The sequence below is a fragment of the Piliocolobus tephrosceles genome, chromosome 9, assembly GCF_002776525.5.
Source record: "Piliocolobus tephrosceles isolate RC106 chromosome 9, ASM277652v3, whole genome shotgun sequence".
Classification (NCBI taxonomy): Eukaryota; Metazoa; Chordata; class Mammalia; order Primates; family Cercopithecidae; genus Piliocolobus; species Piliocolobus tephrosceles.
In genome coordinates this window covers 49825411-49838863 of record NC_045442.1, presented here as the reverse complement: position 1 = coordinate 49838863, position 13453 = coordinate 49825411, and the positions used below count along the sequence as shown (strand labels likewise).

At 37.6% G+C, this 13453-nt stretch overlaps 1 protein-coding gene across 1 annotated transcript in view; it reads left to right on the top strand.

Moving 5' to 3' along the window:
- The window catches only part of PCDH15 (protocadherin related 15), a 791018-nt gene that overhangs the window by 753133 nt on the left and 24432 nt on the right, over nt 1–13453 (top strand). The window lies entirely within an intron of this gene.

The window sequence follows — 13453 nt, the reverse complement described above, 5'->3', positions numbered from 1 at the left end:
AGTGTTTTGTGTTATCTGTAACAGCTCTTTGCTTACAATAGCAACCATAGATGCTTCTGATTTGAGGCTATAAATACTTAAAGTTTAAAACTCACCAAATAGTTGTTGAAAGTGAAGTGTAAGCGAAGAAGCTGAAACAATACCTAGGGTTTTCATGCCTAAAAGTTTTCAGGTCTAAGTGTGAGCTACAGTGACTTCAGAAGGCCCATTTTCTTTATAGGCATCAGATGACCTGTTGTACTTATGAACAAGGAACAGTTCCTTGAAATCATCTGCTGCCAGCTCCTCACTCTTGCTCAAGGGCCCTGGCTATTTGTGAGGAAAGCACAGATTCTTAACGTGGCAGTTTTTCTGCAATGATTTTCATCTGCTTGCATTTTAAGAAGAAATCCAGCTTTCTTACAGGTCTACTAAATCAGCAAAAAACAGTATCTGTTTTTTTCTTTAACTTAGAGGTGGAGAGCAGGAGGGATAATCATTCCTATTTAAGTTAATGCTGTATGTGAAATTTCATCATAGCATGAACTTAAGCATTTGAGTTATAAATCCTAAAAATAAATAAAATGCAGAATCTTAAACAAAATTCTGCTAATTACTTTCTTTGGATGTTATTCGAGCACACTTTAATACTTAAAAAAAAAAAATTGTTAACAGATTTTTCTTTACTCTAGTGACACCTAGTGTCCAACAGGGTCTTGGAATGATATTCCATCTAAATGAAACATTTTTAGTTAAAAATACATATTGATATACAATCATAATAGCTTATATGTGCCTGTATATACAGTCACGCCAAACTCTATATGCGAAATATCATAATTTAGTTTTTCTTTGTCTATACTTTTTAAACAGCATATAAATATATCCATATACACGTTTACAAATCTATCTATATTATGTATATGTAAATTTATTTATTTTGTAAATACCTATTTATTCAATTTTTGTTCAAATTAATAAACTCTAAATTTAGTTTTATTTATTTTTATTTTTCTTTTTTATTATACTTTAAGTTCTAGGGTACATGTGCATAACGTTCAGGTTTATTACATATGTATACTTGTGCCATGTTGGTGTGCTGCACCCATCAACTCGTCAGCACCCATCAATTCATCATTTATATCAGGTATAACTCCCCAATGCAATCCCTCCCCCCTTCCCCCTCCCCATAATAGGCCCCAGTGTGTGATGTTCCCCTTCCCGAGTCCAAGTGAACTCATTGTTCAGTACCCACTATGAGTGAGAACATGCGGTGTTTGGTTTTCTCTTCTTGTGATAGTTTGCTAAGAATGATGGTTTCCAGCCGCATCCATGTCCCTACAAAGGACGCAAACTCATCCTTTTTTATGGCTGCATAGTATTCCATGGTGTATATGTGCCACATTTTCTTAATCCAGTCAGTCACTGATGGACATTTGGGTTGATTCCAAGCCTTTGCTATTGTGAATAGTGCCACAATAAACATACGTGTGCATGTGTCTTTGTAGTAGAATAATTTATAATCCTTTGGGTATATACCCAGTAGTGGGATGGCTGGGTCATATGGTACATCTAGTTCTAGATCCTTGAGGAATTGCCATACTGTTTTCCATAATGGTTGAACTAGTTTACAATCCCACCAACAGTGTAAAAGTGTTCCTACTTCTCCACATCCTCTCCAACACCTGGTGTTTCCTGAGTTTTTAATGATTGCCATTCTAACTGGTGTGAGATGGTATCTCATTGTGGTTTTGATTTGCATTTCTCTGATGGCGAGTGATGATGAGCATTTTTTCATGTGTCTGTTGGCTGTATGAATGTCTTCTTTTGAGAAATGTCTGTTCATATCCTTTCCCCACTTTTTGATGGGGTTGTTTGTTTTTTTCTTGTATATTTGTTTGAGTTCTTTGTAGATTCTGGAAATTAGCCCTTTGTCAGATGAGTAGATTGCAAAAATTTTCTCCCATTCTGTAGGTTGCCTGTTCACTCTGATGGTAGTGTCTTTTGCTGTGCAGAAGCTCTTTAGTTTAATTAGATCCCATTTGTCAATTTTGGCTTTTGCTGCCATTGCTTTTGGTGTTTTAGACATGAAGTCCTTGCCCATGCCTATGACCTGAATGGTACTACCTAGATTTTCTTCTAGGGTTTTTATGGTATTAGGTCTAACATTTAAGTCTCTAATCCATCTTGAATTAATCTTCGTATAAGGAGTAAGGAAAGGATCCAGTTTCAGCTTTCTACTTATGGCTACCCAATTTTCCCAGCACCATTTATTAAATAGGGAATCCTTTCCCCATTTCTTGTTTCTCTCAGGTTTGTCAAAGATCAGATGGCTGTAGATGTGTGGTATTATTTCTGAGGACTCTGTTCTGTTCCATTGGTCTATATCTCTGTTTTGGTACCAGTACCATGCTGTTTTGGTTACTGTAGCCTTGTAGTATAGTTTGAAGTCAGGTAGCGTGACGCCTCCGGCTTTGTCCTTTTGACTTAGGATTGTCTTGGCAATGTGGGCTCTTTTTTGGTTCCATATGAACTTTAAAGCAGTTTTTTCCAATTCTGTGAAGAAACTCATTGGTAGCTTGATGGGGATGGCATTGAATCTATAAATTACCTTGGGCAGTATGGCCATTTTCACGATATTGATTCTTCTTATCCATGAGCATGGTATATTCTTCCATTTGTTTGTGTCCTCTTTTATTTCACTGAGCAGTGGTTTGTAGTTCTCCTTGAAGAGGTCCTTTACATCCCTTGTAAGTTGGATTCCTAGGTATTTTATTCTCTTTGAAGCAATTGTGAATGGAAGTTCATTCCTGATTTGGCTCTCTGCTTGTCTGTTATTAGTGTATAAGAATGCTTGTGATTTTTGCACATTAATTTTGTATCCTGAGACTTTGCTGAAGTTGCTCATCAGCTTAAGGAGATTTTGGGCTGAGACAATGGGGTTTTCTAAATATACAATCATGTCATCTGCAAACAGGGACAATTTGACTTCTTCTTTTCCTAACTGCATACCCTTGATTTCTTTCTCTTGCCTGATTGCCCTAGCCAGAACTTCCAAGACTATGTTGAATAGGAGTGGTGAGAGAGGGCATCCCTGTCTTGTGCCAGTTTTCAAAGGGAATTGTTCCAGTTTTTGCCCATTCAGTATGATATTAGCTGTGGGTTTGTCATAAATAGCTCTTATTATTTTGAGGTATGTTCCATCAATACCGAATTTATTGAGAGTTTTTAGCATGAAGGGCGGTTGAATTTTGACAAAAGCCTTTTCTGCATCTATTGAGATAATCATGTGGTTCTTGTCTTTGGTTCTGTTTATATGCTGGATTACGTTTATTGATTTGCGAATGTTGAACCAGCCTTGCATCCCAGGGATGAAGCCCACTTGATCATGGTGGATAAGCTTTTTGATGTGCTGCTGAATCCGGTTTGCCAGTATTTTATTGAGAATTTTTGCATCGATGTTCATCAGGGATATTGGTCTAAAATTCTCTTTTGTTTGTTGTATCTCTGCCAGGCTTTGGTATCAGGATGATGTTGGCCTCATAAAATGAGTTAGGGAGGATTCCCTCTTTTTCTATTGATTGGAATAGTTTCAGAAGGAATGGTACCAGCTCCTCCTTGTAACTCTGGTAGAATTCAGCTGTGAATCCATCTGGTCCTGGGCTTTTTTTGGTGGGTAGGCTATTAATTTTTGCCTCAATTTCAGAGGCTGCTATTGGTCTATTCAGGGATTCAACTTCTTCCTGGTTTAGTCTTGGGAGAGTGTACGTGTCCAGGAAATTATCCATTTCTTCTAGATTTTCTAGTTGATTTGCGTAGAGGTGTTCATAGTATTCTCTGATGGTAGTTTGTATTTCTGTGGGGTCGGTGGTGATATCCCCTTTATCACCTTTTATTGCGTCTATTTGATTCCTCTCTCTTTTCTTCTTTATTAGTCTTGCTAGCGGTCTGTCAATTTTGTTGATCTTTTCAAAAAACCAACTCCTGGATTCGTTGATTTTTTGGAGGGTTTTTTGTGTCTCTATCTCCTTTAGTTCTGCTCTGATCTTAGTTAATTCTTGCCTTCTGCTAGCTTTTGAATGTGTTTGCTGTTGCCTCTCTAGTTCTTTTCATTGTGATGTTAGAGTGTCAATTTTAGATCTTTCCTGCTTTCTCTTGTGGGCATTTAGTGTTATAAATTTCCCTCTACACACTGCTTTAAATGTGTCCCAGAGATTCTGGTATGTTGTATCTTTGTTCTCATTGGTTTCAAAGAACATCTTTATTTCTGCTTTCATTTCATTATGTACCCAGTAGTCATTCGGGAGCAGGTTGTTCAGTTTCCATGTAGTTGAGCGGTTTTGATTGAGTTTCTTAGTCCTGAGTTCTAGTTTGATTGCACTGTGGTCTGAGAGACAGTTTGTTATAATTTCTGTTCTTTTACATTTGCTGAGGAGTGCTTTACTTCCAATTATGTGGTCAATTTTGGAATAAGTGTGATGTGGTGCTGAGAAGAATGTATATTCTGTTGACTTTGGGTGGAGAGTTTTATAGATGTCTATTAGGTCTGCTTTGTGCAGAGATGAGTTCAATTCCTGGATATCCTTGTTAACTTTCTTTCTCGTTGATCTGTCTAATGTTGACAGTGGAGTGTTGAAGTCTCCCATTATTATTGTATGGGAGTCTAAGTCTCTTTGTAAGTCTCTAAGGACTTGCTTTATGAATCTGGGTGCTCCTGTATTGGGTGCATATATATTTAGGATAGTTAGCTCTTCCTGTTGAATTGATCCCTTTACCATTATGTCATGGCCTTCTTTGTCTCTTTTGATCTTTGATGGTTTAAAGTCTGTTTTATCGGAGACTAGTATTGCAACCCCTGCTTTTTTTTGTTCTCCATTTGCTTGGTAGATCTTCCTCCATCCCTTTATTTTGAGCCTATGTATGTCTCTGCATGTGAGATGGGTCTCCTGAAGACAGCAGACTGATGGGTCTTGACTCTTTATCCAGTTTGCCAGTCTGTGTCTTTTAATTGGAGCATTTAGTCCATTTACATTTAAGGTTAGTATTGTTATGTGTGAACTTGATCCTGCCATTATGATATTAACTAGTTATTTTGCTCATTAGTTGATGCAGTTTCTTCCTAGCCTCGATGGTCTTTACATTTTGGCATGTTTTTGCAATGGCTGGTACCAGTTGTTCCTTTCCATGTTTAGGGCTTCCTTCAGGGTCTCTTGTAAGGCAGGCCTGGTGGTGACAAAGTCTCTCAGCATTTGCTTATCTGTAAAGGATTTTATTTCTCCTTCACTTATGAAACTTAGTTTGGCTGGATATGAAATTCTGGGTTTAAAATTCTTTTCTTTAAGAACGTTGAATATTGGCCCCCACTCTCTTCTCGCTTGTAGAGTTTCTGCCGAGAGATCTGCTGTCAGTCTGATGGGCTTCCCTTTGTGGGTAACCCGACCTTTGTCTCTGGCTGCCCTTAAGATTTTTTCCTTCATTTCAACTTTGGTGAATCTGGCAATTATGTGTCTTGGAGTTGCTCTTCTGGAGGAATATCTTTGTGGCGTTCTCTGTATTTCCTGAATTTGAATGTTGGCCTGCCCTGCTAGGTTGGGGAAGTTCTCCTGGATGATACCCTGAAGAGTGTTTTCCAATTTGGTTCCATTTTCCCCCTCACTTTCAGGCACCCCAGTCAGACGTAGATTTGGTCTTTTTACATAATCCCATACTTCTTGCAGGCTTTGTTCATTTCTTTTTTTTCTTTTTTCTTTTGGTTTCTCTTCTCGCTTCATTTCATTCATTTGATCCTCAATCGCTGATACTCTTTCTTCCAGTTGATCGAGTCGGTTACTGAAGCTTGTGCATTTGTCACGTATTTCTCGTGTCATGGTTTTCATCTCTGTCATTTCGTTTATGACCTTCTCTGCATTAATTAGTCTAGCTGTCAATTCTTCCACTCTTTTTTCAAGATTTTTAGTTTCTTTGCACTGGGTACATAATTCCTCCTTTAGCTCTGAGAAGTTTGATGGACTGAAGCCTTCTTCTCTCATCTCGTCAAAGTCATTCTCTGACCAGCTTTGATCCGTTGCTGGCGATGGGCTGTGCTCCTTTGCAGGGGGAGATGCGCTCTTATTTTTTGAATTTCCAGCTTTTCTTTCCTGCTTTTTCCCCATCTTTGTGGTTTTATCTGTCTCTGGTCTTTGATGATGGTGACGTACTGATGGGGTTTTGATATAGGTGTCCTTCCTGTTTGATAGTTTTCCTTCTGACAGTCAGGACCCTCAGCTATAGGTCTGTTGGAGATTGCTTGAGGTCCACTCCAGACCCTGTTTGCCTGGGTATCAGCAGCAGACGTTGCAGAAGATAGAATATTGCTGAACAGCGAGTGCACCTGTCTGATTCTGGCTTTGGAAGCTTCCTCTCAGGGGTGTACTCCACCCTATGAGGTGTGGGGTGTCAGACTGCCCCTAGTGGGGGATGTCTCCCAGTTAGGCTACTCAGGGGTCAGGGACCCACTTGAGCAGGCAGCCTGCCCCTTCTCAGATCTCAACCTCCGTGTTGGGAGATCCACTGCTCTCTTCAAAGCTGTCAGAGTCATTCGCGTCTGCACAGGCCTCTGCTGCTTTAGCTGTGCGCTGTCCCCAGAGGCGGAGTCTACAGAGACAGGCAGGTTTCCTTGAGCTGCTGTTAGCTCCACCCAGTTCGAGCTTCCCAGCGGCTTTGTTTACCTACTTAAGCCTCAGCGATGGCGGGCGCCCCTCCCCCAGCCTCGCTGCTGCCTTGCGGTTAGATTGCCGCAGACTGCTGTGTTAGCAAGGAGGGAGGCTCCGTGGGCGTGGGACCCTCCCGGCCAGGTGTGGGATATATTCTCCTGGTGTGCCGGTGTGCTTACAGCGCAGTATTGGGGTGGGAGTTACCCGATTTTCCAGGTATTGTGTGTCTCAGTTCCCCTGGCTAGGAAAAGGGACTCCCTTCCCCCTTGCGCTTCTCAGGTGAGGCGATGCCTCGCCCTGCTTCAGCTCTCGCTGGTCAGGCTGCAGCAGCTGACCAGCTCCGATTGTCCGGCACTCCCGAGTGAGATGACCCCAGTACCTCAGTTGAAAATGCAGAAATCACCGGTCTTCTGTGTCGCTCGCGCTGGGAGATGGAGGCTGGAGCTGTTCCTATTCGGCCATCTTCTAGTTTTATTTTAAATGTGTTCATCAACAAAATTTCATCACTTCTCTTTTGGCAATAATAAAATAACGATTTAATATCAGCCAAATTTTTTTAAAAAACAGTTATTTAATATATTACTCATCAATTTTTTTTTTTTTTTTTTGAGACAGAGTCTCACTCTGTCGCCCAGTGGCACGATCTCAGCTCATTGCAAGCTCCGCCTCCCCGGTTCACACCATTCTCCTGCCTCAGCCTCCCGACTAGCTGAGACTACAGGCACCCACCACCATGCCCAGCTAATTTTTTTGTATTTTTAGTAGAGACAGGCTTTCACTGTGTTAGCCAGGATGATCTCGATCTTCTGACCTCGTGATTCGCCCGCCTTCGGCCTTCCAAAGTGCTGGGATTACAGGCGTGAGCCACCGCGTCTGGCCTCATCAATTCATTTTTAATGGATATTTAGGCCATGTACAAAAGAGGACACTAATTGTGGAGGAAATATAGATGAATGAAGTAATAGCTCTCACTCTGATTTTATACTCACCACCAAGATGAAGCAACATTTAGATCTACCAAGCCAACATTTTGTAAGTTTTATTAATTTAAAAAGTTGATTTAGGAATAAACTTTCAAAGTAATTCATATATTCTTTCCATTAATTGTCAGAAAATTAACACATTTTTTTTTTTATGTGAATCTACCTGCATTCTGTGGTTTTTGCATACATTAGTTTTGTTTGTAAATTTCATGATTGATGAAATTCATGAGTTTAGCGTGTTTTTACCTGAATATAAAAATATGTATTATATTTGGGCTAACTTTAAAGATTAAAATAATGGTGATTAGAATTCGAATTTAACTAGCAAACCTTCTAGTGATTAAATATTTGGGGGAAAAAAGCCACTTGGGTTTCAACTGACACCATGAAATACAAGATCAACACCTTTAATTCTAAATATGTTTTTCCGAACCTAAATTATATTATGGACAGTAAACATCTAAATTCAATAAAATAACTATCATAGCCAGCAGGCAAGGAAAAAACAGAGAATATATATAAATCATAAAATAAATTTTTATATTTAAGAAAAGATAGAATAGCTATGAAATATGAAAATTTTGCCTTAGCAGTCTTCACCTTGAAATATTACAGTAGGCTTAGAGTCACTGGTCTATTCGAAACTCTCGAATTGTTTCTTCAAAGATTTTATAATAAAATTGTATACACATACATGTACGTGTGTGTGTGTGTGTATGTGTGTGTGTGTGTGTGTGTGTTCCAAGGTTGATAATGCCCAAGTATTAGTATCTATGCTGTAGTTATGAGAGTTATTGATTATTTCATTTTTAATACTGAATAAATGTAGTAGAACTTTAAGATGCCTGTTCAGGTCAATGGAAGTATCCTCTCAATTTCCTTTCATCTTAAAATCTAAGCTTCTGAGGATATTGGAGTTCTAAGGTCAAAGGATTAGAAATCATAATAATAACAATTTGTCCTGGGTACTTACTTTGATTTGAAAAAAAAGATTTTGACAATCAAAAATAACAAAGTTCATAAATGCATAGAGAGGACTGGAATGACTTTTAGTGACATGTTAATAACTTGTTTGGCAAGCTTATTGGTATTTTTATTTTTTATTTTTGGTTACCTGAATTGCTTAGATTTTCTGCAATAATTATATATTACTCTTATCCTGCTTTTTTATCCTTGTAGTTCTCAACTCTTTGGAGCTGCATTTTTTTGTTAGTTTGATTTTGAGTTTTTTGCTTTCTTATTTCTGGAATATTCTCAGACATTTTTTCTAATGTTTCTTATGCCCATTTTCCCTTTATTCCTTTTCTGGGATTCCAATTATAATTTGCTTTTTCTCGTAACTTTTTTTCTGTTCTGACTCTGCTCCCCTCCCCACACATATACACACACAGTTTTTTCTTCATATTTTAGTGTGAATAATATTTACTGCCCTATTTTTAAATTCACTGATTCATCTGTGTTAGCCTATTGATGAGCACACTGAAGAAATTCTTCATCTTGTTGTCTTTTCAGAAAGATATTTCTAGCATTTCTATTAGGTTATTTCTTATTTCCACCACTCTACTGAATTTCTCCATCATTTCAAGCACGTTTGTGCTTTCTGCTATTCCGTAGTGTATTAATCAGAGTTGAATCAAAGTTCCTGTCTGATAGTTCCAATATCTGGGTTATCTCTATCTGGCTCTGTTACTTCATTTCTTGAAAATGGTTGTTTTATATTTTTTAGCCTTTTTGTGTCCTACTTGGTTGAATGCCAGACATGGTGTGGAAGAACAGTAAGGAGTGATGTAAATAGAGTTTATGCCTGTAAATGGACATTACAGGCATTTACTGTGTTGAGTAAAGCTATTCAGGAAGTATTTGGATTTTGCTGTTGTAATTGTTACTTCCACTGGGCCAAAAGCTTTCAATTCTTCTATTGGTGGAATGGTATGGTATCAATTCATTCTTAGAACAGAGGTCACGTGCTGTAGGGTTTTCTCAGTCTTCTTACTCAGTCCTCAGCTCTCAGTGTTCTCCACATGCTTGTGCCACAGAAGAGGTTTCTGCCCACTCTCTGATCTGTCCCACAATGTTAGACTGCTCCTCCTTGTTGGTGGGTTCCACTCTTATAAGGAAGAGGTGGAGCATGGAATAGGGGTTCCTCTGTTCTCCTTGTACAGCCTGCATGTGTAAGCCCTGGTATGGGCTTTCTCAAGTTTTTCCCCCCCCTTTCTTATGGCATCATGGCAGCCATCCTCTGCTTCACATTTACAGGGATCTTGGGTGCAAGAGAATTTTCTGCCCCTCCTCAATCCACAGTAGACCTCTACTTTGTAGTGGTGCAGGATCTTAGGCCTAAGAGGACTTCCTGCTCCTCCCCCAGGGGTAGGGGATTTTTGCTTATACCTCTTTTCCAGAAGCAGTAGACCTTTGCCTGAGCACCAGGGATGGGCACACTTACTCCTCCTCCTCCTATAATACTTACGGTCCTTGTTTCATATGACATAAAGGTCTGGGGAATTGCATGAGGGTTTCTGCCTGTGCACCAGCCTTAGCCGATTTTTTTCTTATTCTTACACCATGAAGGAATATTCTCCTGTGTCCTGTCTTGTCCCCCAATCTATCTTACAGAAATCTATGCAAACAAGTTTTTGAATGAGTGGAGACTCCCCTTGTGTTTGTGGGTGTCTATAATTCTAACCTTATTTATTACAATTTTAGCTGTTTTGTTTTGTTTTGTAGAGACACGGTCTCACTTTATTGCCCAGGTGGGTGTCAAACTCCTGAGCTCAAGTAATCCTCCCACCTCAGCCTCCCAATGTGTTGGAATTACAGGCATGAACCACTGTGCCCAGCATATGGCAGCCACTTTTAACCTGTTCTGCCAAAGGTGAAACAATGTATATGGTCTCATCTCACCTTGAAATTATCCTAATTGTCACTCAGTAGAATTTGGGGTTTTTTTTTGCTCACATTTTGAATTCAGCTCAAGGAAATGTATAAATTTAGTATTACCTGGCACTTTTTTGTCATTTTGTTGTTGCTGTTAATAGCCATATTCTCTTGTGGTTTTCTGCATTCTACACAAAAGAGAACATATTACTTTAAAATATAGTTTAATTGAAATTTAAAAATAAGCAAATGCATTTTAGCTTGTATATCTGTCTTATATCCAGCCTATTTAAAAACAGTATGTCCAAATAATAAGAGAAAGATGGAGAAGGCAGAAAAAGACTCTAGACTCTATACACTGCCTTTAAAACCACAATTTTTAAAAACACACTTAGACCTTAAACAGTATCAGATTACCAAACTCTAACTCTGATAAAGCATCTTTCCATGTTCTAAGTGAAAAAAAAAAAAAAAAAAACACATAAAAATTCAAAACACTGAAAATCCAAATCAATGGAATACTAATTATTAGAATCTAGTTAAATAGTTACAGAACTGTGAAAAGAAAATAGTTGTTGATCTAACCACGATTTTCTTGATTAAGCAGAACAATCTTATGTAGTGCAGTGAATGTGGGTAGATATGTTAACCATTACCCACTCTGTAAGCCTAAATTGTGTACCTACAAACTAATAGGCAGTTGTCCCTCTACTGTATAGAGTACAATCTCCTGCTCCCCCTTTACTTATTTCTACATTCATATGTACATTGCAGTATCAAAATCAGCATCATCAAGGTAATCAGTCAGTCATGAAGGTGACATGCAGGGTTGACTGTTGATTATATATTGTATGCTGAATAACACAACATTAGGCCCCATATCCATCAATGGAGGAAAAAATACATGTTTGCATGTGCTTGAGAAAATAATAAGACATGACACTGGTTTAGCAACTTATCTCAGGATAACATAGCAGTAATCAATTCAATTCATGTTGGCTACATCCTCGGAAGGGACCTGTATACCTTGCCCTTAGAATTACAGAAGGTTTGCATACAGTAACTGAGTACACTGAGATAAAAATGACAAGGAAAAAAACACATTTCTGTGTTGATGCTGGATTTGGACAGATCTATCTATTTTTTAAGATAAGTAAGCAGTGGAAAAACGGGATCAGCAATAAATACTAAAAAACAAAATAAATATGGAAAATCAAGCAATAACAACCTAATGACCCAGAGGGAGAATACATAACTCTGGAAGTTTTCTCCTACAGAAACCATTGAAAAACAGTTTAACATTTTCAGTAGAAAACAGAATGGTATGGATTGGTGAAATGGTGTGTGTGCTTTACACAGTCGGAATCCTTCTCCTGTTTCTGGTAAAAGAACTCCACCTTCTCTTGTGAGAATTGACTCTTTCCTACATGGTGGCAGTCTTTAATCAAGTGCCTTCCCCTCAGTCCAACTGGAGTATAGTAGTTAACCATCTTCTGTGGTTTTGCTTTCTTCAGTTTCAGTTACCAGTGGTATAATACAATAAGATATTGACAGAGACAGAGAGAAACCACATTTACATAACTTTTATTACACTATAGTTCTATAATTGTTCTATTTTTGTTATTAGTTATTGCTGTTAATATCTTACTGTGCCTAATTTATAAATTAAATTTTATCTTCTAAAATCAACTGAGCACCTGGATTCAACCTTTCCTGAAATGAGAAGACATGTGAAAATTAAATTGGCAACATGAAGTGTATCCATTGAAAGCTTATGCAATATTAAGAAAAAGGAAAAAAGATATAAGTAATCAAAGAGATCAAAATATATTTATAGGACAATTAAAATAAAACCTGATAATAGTTATTTCTGAGGTTAAAATTGTAGTATGTATAACAGAAGCAAAAAATCAAAAACAAGAATTAAAGAGTTTATTATATTACAGGAAAAAATCAATGAAAAGGTAGCCATGTTTCTTTGAATAGTATCTGAATATGTTTAAAAATCACTGAAACAGATATAAAAATATCTTACTCATAAAGGAACAAAAATTAGGTAAGCCCTGCATATGTCATTTGCATGATAAAATGACAAAACGCAAGGGAACCAAATTCACTGTTTTGTAAGGGATAATGTTATGACTCAAGAATTTTTACCCAGGCAAGTTGTTTTAAATACACAAAGTGGACGAAAGATAGTCTAGATCAGGTGTGGATTCAAAAGTGATCCATTCTTCTACTAAAAAAATTGCTTATGACATCACACTGAAAAGTGAAAATAAGTATCTAAGTAATAGGGCTGTTTGTTGTAGTGTAAAAGACTAACAAATCTTACTTTAGAGAGTTTGGATATGAAATCCAGGAATCCAACAGAATTTTGATCTATCAACTGAACTCCACATTTTAGGGATTATATTCTTTCCTTAAATTAATGATCCTCTTCTGGATCTGATTCTTCCTAGTTTTAAGAATATAGTTCCTGTGAAGCAATTCTTGATCTACGCCTCATTTAGAATCTCTTCCTTTATCTGATTAACAATTCAAACAAAAAGTTTCACTATTCTATTTCTAGTAATCATAAAAATGGCTACGTTTTTATTTTCTTTTAACATGTAACAATGAGCTTGGAAAATTGCTATAAAAAGTACGTTTTTAATCTATAAAAGCGTATCTGTTTAAAAAAAAGCAAAAAAGCATTCTAATTGCCACATGTGTGATATGAATTAGTTTATGTGATGGAATTCATATGTGATACCAGGCACTTATATTTTTAAACAATGAACAGTGTGTTAACGGGATTTAAAATCAGCATGGTCACTCAGAATATTAAAATTAAAAGCTTCAAAAGGGCATAAAATAGACTGAAAAAGTGTATAAGCATGGCATTGATTATATTTTGATAGTGAAATTTAGGGCCATTTTAAT